This window comes from Cervus elaphus, chromosome 31 (assembly GCF_910594005.1).
Source record: "Cervus elaphus chromosome 31, mCerEla1.1, whole genome shotgun sequence".
Taxonomy (NCBI): Eukaryota; Metazoa; Chordata; class Mammalia; order Artiodactyla; family Cervidae; genus Cervus; species Cervus elaphus.
In genome coordinates this window covers 51,267,976-51,280,893 of record NC_057845.1, presented here as the reverse complement: position 1 = coordinate 51,280,893, position 12,918 = coordinate 51,267,976, and the positions used below count along the sequence as shown (strand labels likewise).

General features: G+C 43.3%; 1 protein-coding gene across 12 annotated transcripts in view; it reads right to left on the bottom strand.

Annotated features, from left to right (window-relative positions):
* The window catches only part of HHLA2 (HERV-H LTR-associating 2), a 107,892-nt gene that overhangs the window by 20,003 nt on the left and 74,971 nt on the right, over positions 1-12,918 (bottom strand). For 4 of the 12 annotated variants that reach the window (XM_043893109.1, XM_043893117.1, XM_043893120.1 and 1 more), the window contains exons 3-4: positions 11,684-11,995; positions 10,664-10,752 (exon numbers count right to left, since the gene is read on the bottom strand). The exons of 4 other annotated variants lie outside the window; for them this stretch is intronic. The gene's annotated coding sequence lies outside the window, so the exon portion shown is untranslated. Of the gene's footprint in view, positions 1-10,663; positions 10,791-11,683; positions 11,996-12,918 lie in introns of those variants that run through there. 4 more of the 12 variants (XM_043893114.1, XM_043893122.1, XM_043893113.1 and 1 more) reach the window with 2 other exon arrangements.

Here is a 12,918-nt window from a genome sequence, read left to right as displayed (position 1 = left end):
TACAAAAAACCTCAAATAGCCAAAGCAATCTTGAGAAAGAAGAATGGAACTGGAGGAATCAACCTGCCTGACTTCAGACTCTACTACAAAGCCACAGTCATCAAGACAGTATGGTACTGGCACAAAGACAGAAATATAGATCAATGGAACAGAATAGAAAGCCCAGAGATAAATCCACGGACCTATGGACACCTTATCTTTGACAAAGGAGGCAAGGACATACAATGGAATAAAGGCAACCTCTTTAACAAGTGGTGCTGGGAAAACTGGTCAACCGCTTATAAAGAATGAAACTAGAACACCTTCTAACACCATACACAAAAATAAACTCAAAATGGATTAAAGATCTAAATGTAAGACCAGAAACTATAAAACTCCTAGAGGAGAACATAGGCAAAACACTCTCCGACATAAATCACAGCAGGATCCTCTATGACCCACCTCCCAGAATATTGGAAATAAAAGCAAAAATAAACAAATGGGACCTAATGAAACTTAAAAGCTTTTGCACAACAAAGGAAACTATAAGCAAGGTGAAAAGACAGCCCTCAGATTGGGAGAAAATAGTAGCAAACAAAGCAACAGACAAAGGATTAATCTCAAAAATATACAAGCAACTCCTGCAGCTCAATTCCAGAAAAATAAATGACCCAATCAAAAAATGGGCCAAAGAACTAAACAGACATTTCTCCAAAGAAGACATACAGATGGCTAACAAACACATGAAAAGGTCTCAACATCACTCATTATCAGAGAAATGCAAATCAAAACCACAACGAGGTACCATTACACACCAGTCAGGATGGCTGCTATCCAAAAGTCTACAAGCAATAAATGCTGGAGAGGGTGTGGAGAAAAGGGAACCCTCTTACACTGTTGGTGGGAATGCAAACTAGTACAGCCGCTATGGAAAACAGTGTGGAGATTTCTTAAAAAACTGGAAATAGAACTGCCATATGACCCAGCAATCCCACTTCTGGGCATACACACTGAGGAAACCAGATCTGAAAGAGACACGTGCACCCCAATGTTCATCGCAGCACTGTTTATAATAGCCAGGACATGGAAGCAACCTAGATGCCCATCAGCAGACGAATGGATAAGGAAGCTGTGGTACATATACATAATGGGATATTACTCAGCCATTAAAAATAATTCATTTGAATCAGTTCTAATGAGATGGATGAAACTGGAGCCCATTATACAGAGTGAAGTAAGCCAGAAACATAAAGACCAATACAGTATACTAACGCATATATATGGGATTTAAAAAGATGGTAGTGATAACCCTATATGCAGAACAGAAAAAGAGACACAGATGTACAGAACAGACTTTTGGACTCTGTGGGAGAAGGCGAGGGTGGGATGTTCTGAGAGAATAGCATTGAAACAAGTATACTATCAAAAGTGAAACAGATCAGCAGCCCAGGCTGGATGCATGAGACAAGTGCTCAGGGCCAGTGCCCTGGGAAGACCCAGAGGGATGGGATGGGGAGGGAGGCGGGAGGGGGGATCGGGATGGGGAACACATGTAAGTCCATGGCTGATTCATGTCAATGTATGGCAAAAACCACAATACCGTAAAGTAATTAGCCTCCAACTAATAAAAATAAATGAAAAAAAAAAAAGAAAGAAATTAAGGAAGCAATCCAATTTACCATTGCATCTAAAAGAATAAAATACTTAGGAACAAACTTACCCTAGGAGGTAAAATACCTGTACATGGCAAACTATAAGACACTAATGAAAGAAACTGAAGCTGACACAAACAGATGGAAAGATATACAATGTTCATGGGTGGGAAGAATACTGTTAAAATGACCAAATGACCAAATGCAATCCAGAGTCATTGCAATCCCTGTCAAAATGCTGAGGGCATTTTCACAGAACTAGAACACCTAATTTTAAAATGTGTATGGAAATGCAAAAGACCCTGAATAGCCAAAATAATCTTGAGAAAGAAGAACAGAGCTAGAGACATCATGCTCTGACTTCAGACCATACAGCCATCAAAATAGTATGATACTGGCAGAAAATCAGACACATAAGTCAATGGGTAAGATAGAGATCAGAAATAAACCTACACACATATGGTCAATTAAACTATGACAAAGGAAGGAAGAATATACAATGGAGAAAAGACAGACTCTTTAATAAGTGGTGTTGGGAAAACTAGACAGCCACATGTAAAAGAATGAAATTAGAACATTCTCTAATGTCATACATAAAAATAAACTCAAAATGGATTAAAGATTTAAATATAAGACCAGAAATCATAAAACTGACAGAAGAAAACATAGGTAGAACACTCTGACATAAATCATAGCAATATTTTTTAGATATGTCTCCTAAAGCAAAGGAAATAAATGCAAAAATGAACATACGGGACCTAATTAAACTTAAAAACTTTTGCACAGCAAAGGAAACTATTGACAAAATGAAAACACCTATCAAATGGGAGAAAACATTTGCAAGTGATATGACCAATAAGTGATTAATATACAAAATATATTACAACTCATACAACTCAACATCAAAAAACAAAACTCAATTAAAAAATGGGCAGAACTGAACAGACATTTTTCCAAAGAGGAAATGTAGATGGCCAAAAGGCACATGAAAAGATGCTCATCATTGCTAATCATCAGGGACATGCAAATCAAAGCCACAATGAGCTAGCACCTCACACCTGTCAGAATTGCTATCATCAAAAAGAACACAAATAACAAATGTAGATGAGAATGTGGCGAAAAGGGAACCTTCCTACATTGTTGATAGGAATGTAGATTGGTGCAGCCACTGTGAAACCCGTATGGAGATTTCTCAAAAATCTAAAAATAAAACTACCATGAAAAGCGAAAGTGACAGTCATTCAGTTGTGTCCGACTCTTTGCAACCCCACGGGCTGTACAGTCCATGGAATTCTCCAGGCTAGAATACTGGAATGGGTAGCCTTCCCCTTCTCCAGGGGATCTCCCCACCCAGGGATCGAACCCAGGTCTCCCACGTTGCAGAAGGGCACTTTGCCAGCTGAGCTACCAGGGGAGCCAAAACTACCATGTGACCCACTAATCCACACCTGGGTGTATATTGGAAAAAAGCAAAAACACTAATTTGAAAAGATGCATGTAGCCCAATGTTCATACAGGCGCTATTTATAATTACCAAGATATGGGAGCAACCTGTGTGGCTGTCAACAGATGAATGGATAAAAAAAGATGGGGTTTGTGTGTGTATTTCATTGTACACAATGAAAACTACTCAGCCATAAAAAAAGGATGAATTGGCATATGGTTAGACTTGGACGGTATTATGCTAAGTGGAATAAATCAGATGAAGACAGATAAATACCATATGATATAACTTACATGTGGAATCTTAAACTACTGAGTATAATAAAAAAAGAAACAGACTCACAGAAATAGAGAACAAATTAGTGGTTACCACTAGAGAGATGGAAGGGAAGAAGAAAAAGATGGGGATAGGGGATTAAGAGGTAAAAACTAGTATGAATAAAATAAATAAGCTTCAGGAATATATTTTACAACACAGGGAAATGAGCCAATATTTCATAACAACTATAAATGGAACATAACCTTTAAAAATTGTGAATCACTGTGTTGTACACCTGAAACTTATGTAACATTGTACCTAAACTGTAACTCAATTTAAAATAAAAGAATTTTTTAAAAGATAACAAATAATAAGTGTTGGCAAAGATGTAGAAAAACAGTGAACCCTCATGCACTGTTGGTGGGAATGGAAACTGGCATAGCCACTATGAAAAACAGTATGAAGATTCTTTGAAAAATTAAGAATACTACCACAGGATCCAGCAATTCCACTGCTGGGTATTTACTGAAAAAAAATGAAAACAGCAATTAGAAAAGATACATGGACCCATATGTTGATTGCAACATTATTTACAATAGCCAATATACAAGCAACCTAAGTGCCCATCAATAGATAAATGGATAAAGAAGCTATGATATACATATACAATGGAATATTATTTAGTCGTAAAAAGGATGAAACCTTGCCATTTGCGGCAATATGGATGTAACTAGAGGGTATTAAGGTAATAGAAATAAACATGACAGATATTAAAATATTGTATAATTTCTCACATATGTGGAATCACACCAAAAAAAAAAGGTGAACCAAATGAATAAGGTACAGATACAGGGAACAAACAGGCTGTTGCCATAGAGGAAGGGAGTAGGGGGAAGGAAAGATGAACATGAGGGATTTTAAAAGGCACAAAATTCCTGAGACTTCTCTGGTGGCCCAGTGGCTAAGACTCTATGCTCCCAACATAGGGGGCCTGGGTTCGGTCCCTGATCAGGGAACTAAATCCCACATGCCACAACTAAGAGTTTGCATGCCATAACTAGATTCCTCATGCCACAACTATGACATGGAATAGCTAAACAATACTATTTTTTAAAAAAAGAAATGCTTATTTTTAAATAAAAGGTACAAACTTCCTGCTGCAAAATAGTTGAGTCAGGGTATGAAATGTACGTGCGTGCATGCTAAGTCACTTCAGTCGTGTCTGACCCTGTGAGACTCTATGGACCGTAGCCCCCCCAGGCTCCACTGTCCATGGGACTCTCCAGGCAAGAATACTGGAATGGGTTGCCGTGCCCTCCTCCAGGGTATCTTCCCAACTCAGGGATCAAACCCACATCTCTTATGTCTCTTGCATTGGCGGGTGGGTTCTTTACCACTAGCGCCACCTGGGAAGCCTCATGAAATGTACAGTGTGGGGGAAATAGAGTACATAATTATATAATATCTTTGTAATATGACAGATCATAACTAGCCTTCTCATGGTGATTATTTTGAAATATATGGAAATATTAAATCACTGTTGTATAACAGGAACCAACATAGTATTGAACTAACATACCATAAAGTAAAGTGTTTGGCAAAGTAAACATGTAAAACAGGAGTAGTTATAAAAATAAGAACTTCATATTTCTTCTTATAGATGTATTTGATTGTATAATGTATGAAAAGATATATATCACAAGGCTTATCTCTTTAATAGTAAGATTAAAAAGAAAGTGAAGTGAAGTTGCTCAGTTGTGTCCTACTCTTTGCGACCCCATGGACTTCCCCCCCACCAGACTCTTCCATCCATGGAATTTTCCAGGCAAGAGTACTGAAGTGGGTTGCCGTTTCCTTCTCCAGGGGATCTCCCTGACCCAGGTACTGAACCCTGATCTCCCACATTACAGGCAGACGCTTTACCATTTGAGCCACCAGGGAAGCCCAGTAAGATTAAAAGTAATCATTAAATTCATTTTCTACCATGAATAGATGTAAATATGTAATGATGCATTTCACCTTTATAGGCTATTGAAAAACAATTCAAGATTTAATCAATCTCTTTCAAGCAAGAATTAACTCCACCTTGTTTAATGTAACTTCAGAACATTCCATTTCCACTATTGTACTAAAGGTTCAATTTCCCATTTTCCATGATGACTGCAATACTTTCTACCTTTTCTTGAAACTTCCAGCACCCCCACTTCCCAACCTCCTTTCAGCTGATGTTCTTGATTCATTAATTGAAAGTTGAAGTATTAAGTCACTCAGTTGTGTCCAGCTGTTTGCCACCCCACGGACTATAACCAGTCAGGTTCCTCTGCCCACGGAATTCTCCAGGCAAGAGGAATACTGGGATACTGGGTTGCCTTTCCCTTCTCCAGGGGATCTTCCCAACCCAAGGATTGAACCTGGGTCTCCTACATTGCAGGTAGATTCTTTACCAGCTGAGCCACCAGGGAAGCCCTGATTCATTAATTAGTTAAAATTAACTATGGATGCTCCCTCATCCCCCTAGCATCAATTTAACCAACCCATTAACAGCCGTACACTCCCGTCCTCCTCTTATCCAAGTCCAAACCCTTCCCTTTTGCTCTGCATCTCACATCACTTTTTGTTTTCAAGACATCTGTCCCTGCAATTACATCACTTTTCTACTCTGTGATCCAATTCTTTTTCTCTACTAGATTGATCCTATGCTCCAATTTATCCCATCTTAAGAACATGAGAAAAAACAATACTCTCCACTGACTCTTGGTTAACTATATACCTACTTCTCAACTCTGTTACCTTCTTAAAATAATTGTCTACATCAGTTCAGTTCAGTCGCTCAGTCGTGTCCGACTCTTTGCGACCCCATGAACTGCAGCACGCCAGGCCTCCCTGTCCATCACAAGCTCCCGGAGTTTACTCAGACTCATGCCCATTGAGTCGGTGATGCCATCCAGCCATCTCATCCTCTGTCGTCCCCTTCTCCTCCTGCCCCCAATCCCTCCCAGCATCAGGGTCTTTTCCAATGAGTCAACTCTTCGCATGAGGTGGCCAAAGTATTGGAGTTTCAGCTTCAGCATCAGTCCTTCCAAAGAACACCCCCATTTCCCCTTAAAATTTCCCCCCAGTCCACTCCAGGCTCCTGTTTCCAGGAAGTGTCATGAACGGCCCTGTGTCAGCGCCACCAGGCAGCTCTGTGCTGCCCCACCAGGAGACGCGGTTTGCCCTCATCCTGTTCCGTCCCACGGGAGCGCTCAGCATGGCTGTTACCCTCTTTGTATGAAGGAGTCTTCTCTTTGTTTCCAGGCCACCGCAGTCCCCTAGTGTGCCCTTCCTCGTGGCCGCTCCTCCTTAGTCCTTTACTAGACCTCCTCCTCTGCTTGCCCTGCTTCTGTGAAAGTCCAGGACAGCCTCGGGACTCACGCTTTCTCCGTACTCGCTCCCTGGGTAAGCCTGTCACCCAACAGCCCCAGCTGCTCACTGTTTCAAAATCAGTACCTGAGAGAGACAAGTGCTGGGAGCAAAGAAACCTGCTTTTAGTTAGAAAGCCACTAATTTGGGAAGAAGGCAGATGCGTATGCCCCCCAAAACCAACTCCGAAGATTCTGCTTGGCCCTGAAAATTTTTAAAGGGAAAACGGGAAGTAACAATCTCAGTTAATTGTTGAGATGGGGTCAGAGGCATCACCACCCCCACTGCGTGCACTGTGACCCTTATTTAGATGCTATCTTCTTCATACATTTTGTTCACAGATCACTGAGGGGGGAGCCAGGGAAGAGATCTGGCCATCTGTTACTTATTCTTCACCTCTACTCCTCTGATCTACGAAGGAACCGCCAGCTTAGGCAAAAGGTGACAGGACCAAGGGGCTTCCTGCTGGTGTGGTTTCCTACAAAGAGCTGCTTACAAGTCCTTCTGTTTCATGGCTCTGAATGACATTTGTACACCAAGGATTCTTAGATTTATCTACTGAGTCAAGGTCATACATTCAATTGCCCATTTGACCTGTTCACTTAGATGCTTTATAGGCATCACAGAACAAACATGAGCCTTTGGTTTATGCCTCATTCCCTTTGACAGCTGTTGTCTGGTCCACCCTGAACAAAACAATAAAAATTACCCCGTTTCTCCTTCAGTCTTTATCTCAATATCCTCCATGCTGTTTAGTCTAGAAACTGAGAAATCAACTTTGATCCTTCCCTTCCCTCATGTCCCAAATCTAATCTATTAATCGGTCTTTTGTTAATGAAATAAACAAAACTCCATTATTTGTGCACTTCCCTTCAACTCTACCATCACCGTCTACCCCAAGGCCACTATCATCTCTTACCTGGATATCACAAATAGTTATCTGGATGGTTACCACTCTTCTACTCCTGCCTTTTTATAATCTACTGTCAACACAGCCTTCAAGGTCACATCTTAAAAATATAAATGAGTCTACAACAGCCTTCTAATTAAACCACTTCAGTGACTTCCCACCACACTCAGATCAAATTCTTAACCCTAGCCTACCAAGCCTTGGATGGATTCTCTGGCTCCTGGTCCTGTCTTCCTCTCCAGCCTCTCATATAAGAGCCCACAAAATCCATTCCAAAAGACTTGTGAGCACAAACGCTCCAATTCAAGGGTCAGCATGAGCTGAAAATTAGGCCCTTGAGAACTGGTTAATTCATGTCTTTTGGATAAAATGACAAATTGCCATAACCCATTTATCATCTAAGATGAAGTACTATGAATAAAAAAACATACTCAACCTCTTCTACACAAATGCTTGATTTAGCACTTTTGAAATAATTTCAGCATTCAGCTAAGTGAGGCAGTTAATGAGTATTTGGCCCTATTTTTATGCCTAAGTTTTATTTTTAGACATTTATTTTCTTCCCCCAAAGCAGCCGAAATCTTCCACCTTGGATTAAACTGAAGCTCCCCACGTTGCAATCAGCACCCTTACAAAAGGGCTCAAATGTTAGAGGCGCCTTGTTCTGGTAGATTGTGGCTGATTTCCAGATGTGGGGGAAGAAGGCAAAGAGAAGCAGCCTCTGTAATGAAACATGGCAAAAAGAAATCCAGATGCTGAGACTAATCAAGACAGAAGAAAAAGCTGAAGCCATTCTACAAGCATAAAATAAACAGAACAGAATGGCTACCCCTGTGCTCATCTTAATGGCCACAGACCACATTGACTGAGGGCTTTCCTGGTGGCTCAGATGGAAGAGAATCCGCCTGCAATGTGGGAGACCTTGGTGCGATCCCTGGGTTGGGAAGCTCCCCTGGAGAAGGGCATGGCAACCCACTCCAGTATTCTTGCCTGGAGAATCCCATGGACAGAGGAGCCTGGCGGGGTACAGTCCATGGGGTCGCCAAGAGTCAGACACGACTGAGGACAGCACAGCACGCTGACTGAGGCCTCCAGCGCTCACTGTGACCACAAACTGTACTTGTGCTCGGGTCCGGTTCTCAGCCTGCACATCAGGAACATTCAGGATGTTGGCCTAGAGGTGACCAGACGCACACAGAAGGTCAGTTGTCTTGTTCAATAAACAAGAATGTGCCACATGATTTGCATCATGCTAGTTCGCATCATGGATTCCTCCAGGAAAAACAGACTCCAGGGAGCTGCACTGTCTTCTGCATTGTTTTAAATTCAGTGCCTCTCACAATGCTCAGGGCACTGTGCCAATTTGGGAAAGAAGTCATAATAAAGGAAAACTCTCTGTAGCATCCTAGGGATTTCTCCTTAGCATCCACTTAGATTTTTAAAAGGATTGACTTTGTTTAGATAGAAAAAAGAACAAAAGAACAATTTTAGGATTACCCACTCTTTACTCAAAAGAAATCTCCCTTGATGTTTTATAGTGAAAATCCTCCACTTGAGGATTTACATATTGGGTTGAAATTTTGGATCTCTACATGTACTGTCTTTGCTTCAAGCTCATCTTTTGAGTACGGGGTGCAGGTAGGTGTAGGGAGTAGCTCTTGGTTCATTTGGAAACCAGGTTAAAAGTGTGTTCAGCACATCTGGGAGGGAGGTGAAGAGGTGCCGCTGCAGAGCAACAGGAGTGAAGGAAAAGTGAAAGAAGGAAGGAAGGAGAGCAGGCATTAGGCGGTGAGGCCCTACTGGCCTCAGCCTTAGAACAGGACACAGGGCCACTCGCTCACGCATAAGGGACACTCTCCAGGCCTCCTCTGCAGAACCACAGCACCTTGGGACAATCCACCAGAGGAAGACAGCAAAAGAGAGTCATCTATAGATTTTCTCCGTAGGCAAATTTTCCCCATGGGGCTTTAACCCCCATGCCCTTCCTGCTACCCTCGGGGCACCACTCAGGAAGCCAGACCTCACGCCTCCCAGTCTCATACTTTGAACACTGAAATATGGGGCGAAGGGAACCACCATCCCTGGGAGTCTCCCTAGGTCATGTTTGGACCCTGTAACAGGGGCACCTCTCACTGTGGAGGCATCAATGGGGCACGTGCTGCAGTTGGCCTCCCCAGGGGAGGCTGCTGATGCTTTGGAGGCAGTGGCATTGGGGATGGGGCTCTCTTTGTCCAACCAGTTGAAGGCTCAGGAAACAGGCGAGGCCAAGAAAATCTAGGGAGGCTCATAAATCAGGCCCAATAAAAGTAGCTATTTCAAAAATGCCACATATTTAATATCTGATATTTTATATGTTAGCACAGCTTCCCTGATAGCTTTATGGTAAAGAACCTGTCTGCCAATGCAGGAGACACGAGTTCAGTGGGTCAAGAAGGTTCCCCGGAGAAGGAAGTAACCATCCACTCCAGAATTCTCGCCTGGGAAATCCCATGGACAGAGCAGCAGGGCGGCTTGCAGTCCAGGGGGTCACACAGAATCAGACACAACTTAGCAACAAACAACAAGAGCGACAAGACCACTTGGCCTTTGCTCAGGTCCCCCGGGATCGCGTCCGACCATTCAGTTTTCACGCACACGTTGCTCAGTTGGTACCACCTGCCCACATCACTGCAGCCTTTCCAGAGGCCGCCCGTAGATGACGGAGGCTGTGGTCTGGGAGTCACACCTCTTCCCTACCCGGTGCCCTAGTGGTGGCTTCCAGGCAAGAGCCACGCTGTGGCCCAGAGCCCCACTGTGGGAACAAGGCTGAGACGCCGCCTAAAGCCCCATCCTTGCTCAGCGTCTTCTGTCCCATCCTGCCTCCCACACTTCCTCACGGGTTTCTTTTGAAAACACCCCCTCATTACTTGTCCACAAACCCCCATCTCCAAAGGGTTTGCTCTCCCAGAAGTGGAGCTCTAGACAAAGCACGTGTTAGGGAAACCGCACTACGCTGAAGGGGCCAGGGCACTTACTAACCTTCAGGGACCGTTTTCCAGGTCAGAATTCTATCATGGGATGGTTCTTCTTGCCAAAAGCGTAGATTATAAATCCTCGTCAATTGTGCTCTATACAAGAGAGAATATAGCTGGATAGAGTGGAGTCTTTTGTTTTTAGCAAGAAGGCTGCAAACCCAGGACAACAGGCGAAACAAAAAAGCAGGGTTAACAAGGCAGACAGCAGCTGTTTCATCCGTCACATAAAGATCGTAAGCAATGGAACAAGACTCCATTAAGTGAGTTTTGAACATGCGCAGAGGTAAGTCCACGGACTTCTTGGAAATAGTCACCTCTTCCTCTTCAACAGACCCTGAATAGATGTCCATGACACATCGCATACCTTGGGGAGCCAGCTGGCTGGGCCAGCACACTTCAGCTCCCTGCAGTTCAGAACGTATGTTGCCATCGCTAAATAAGCTAACTGTTATTAACTATTTAACTATTATTAACTATTTAACTAACTATTATGTTAAATGATTACATGGGAGGACAAGACATACTTGGTGTTTCTCCAATGACTAGGTTAAATAAGATGAATGCTTCGGAGAGGCTAAATAAAGCACAAAAAAGGAGGCATGAAAATTCAGCCATTTGGATTAGGTGTGGGAAAGTCAACAGAGAAAGACTGAAAGCAAACTGTAAAGCTCTAGGAGGAGCTGGATTCTCTTTAACAATCTGAATACAAAGTTCTCCAGCTGCTTTCAAGAAACAAAAACTGGAAATATCAGATAGTGAATTACTGACTAGTTTTTGTAAAAAAGTTAATATAGAAGCTCAAACAGTGGTCCCATCTCAGAGCAAGGCCTGGGTGCCCTCCACTCAAAAAATCTAGAAAATGAATGGACAGCAGTGTATTTTAACTTAAAAAAAATTTTTTTTAAATATGCAGTTTGGGTATCTCACTTCTTTTTAATCATACTAACTGCTGGGGTTGATGATGTCAGATGTAAGGAATTCAACTAAATAATGAAAGCTCTAAAATGACACTGTGGCTTCTCACCTCAGACGGTGTGAGAGGATGTTTTTATATCAGAGGGGCGGCGACAGCACCCGGAGGTCAGAGAGTCTGGGCGAGTCAGTAGAAGGCTTCCTTCCGAATGTTGGTTTAGGTTGATCACCGAAGTCTGCTATCAGAAGCCCACTCCAGGATGGTCATGGTTGTCGTATTTAAATATCCTACTGTGTGGTCGGTGACATATTCAGTACTCCTCAGGATGAAATGAAGTATTCTAACTCAGGCCCTGTGTCACTCTTTCCAATACAGAAGAACTCCTCTTCGTAGCTACCTGTCAGGGTGTCAGGGTTGAGTGACCTGTAATGAATATCAGCATACCCAGGAACTGGTGTGAAGAAGAGGTGAAGCCCAATCCTGACCAGACTCTTAGCTGCCCGTGTTACTAACACCATCGCCCCAGAACCACACCCCGCTCCTCCTTCCCGTAAACCCACAGAAACCCACACCTCACCGCACGCGCTGGCTGTGTTCTCAGCGCAGGAATGAGGGTGTCACCTGCGTCGGCTGATTCAGCTTTGGAAGTGGGATGAAGGGGCCCCTGTATCCACCGAGATGGCGCCACCTGCTTCCCGACCAGATGCCAGAGGACCGTACGAGGGTTGAAGAGAGGCGGCACCCAGTTCCAGGAAGAAGCCCGCGTATCCCCAGAGAACCAGTGCACCTGCCTCCCTCTCATTCGTCCTGCCCTTAAAATCTCGCCTTAATTGTCCCCCAGGCCAGAAGTTATTTGTGAACAAAGTTTCTGCTTCTGCATTCTCTGGCCACTGAATAGAGCTTGTGCTGCTTGAATCTCAGATTTGATTTTGTTTTTTGACCATGTGAAGCTAAATGGAAAAAGAACCCTCTGAGTGAGGCAGGGACCCCTGGCTCGGCTCGGGTCCAAGCAGGGGTCCATGTGACCTAATTGGGCAAGACTGATTTTCTGGTGAGGGATGATTTGCAATGTGCTGCCTCCTGGCAGGGACTTGTGGCCTGGTATACCTGAATGGGTGGCTTTCAGTCCTTAGAATGTAAAGCTGTAGCTCACACGACTACCTGGTGCAGAAGGAAAGAAAAAGACTGCTGGCCTAGTTTTGTGTGCACGGCTCCGCGGGCCATTTCCAAAGTACAGTGGTTATCAGGGTGGCTTTGTACCCGTAAGCTCTCTGTACATCTCAGAGTCAATCTTGCCAAACAACTTTTGTTTGTAAAGCTCTATTGCTTCAGCCCTATCTTTTCCT